Below are 293 nucleotides of genomic sequence, written 5' to 3' on the forward strand. Positions count from 1 at the left end.
AGCCCCAGTCAGCAGCAGAAAGAGCCTTCCACAAAAGAAAAACCTGGCAGCACCAAGCAGCTGTCACTAGACCCACCAGCTCATTACTGCTCTGTCATCAGGCCATCCAGGCAGCTGGAGACTTGCTCTGCAGTGGCAGTGAATGGGAGCAGGGAGGGGAGGAGTCACTAGACCCACCAGCTCATTACTGCTCTGTCATCAGGCCATCCAGGCAGCTGGAGACTTGCTCTGCAGTGGCAGTGAATGGGAGCAGGGAGGGGAGGAACCGCTGGCTCCCTCATCCCCTGGGACCA

This window comes from Merops nubicus, unplaced genomic scaffold, assembly GCF_000691845.1.
Source record: "Merops nubicus isolate BGI_N331 unplaced genomic scaffold, ASM69184v1 scaffold19597, whole genome shotgun sequence".
In the NCBI taxonomy this organism is placed as follows: Eukaryota; Metazoa; Chordata; class Aves; order Coraciiformes; family Meropidae; genus Merops; species Merops nubicus.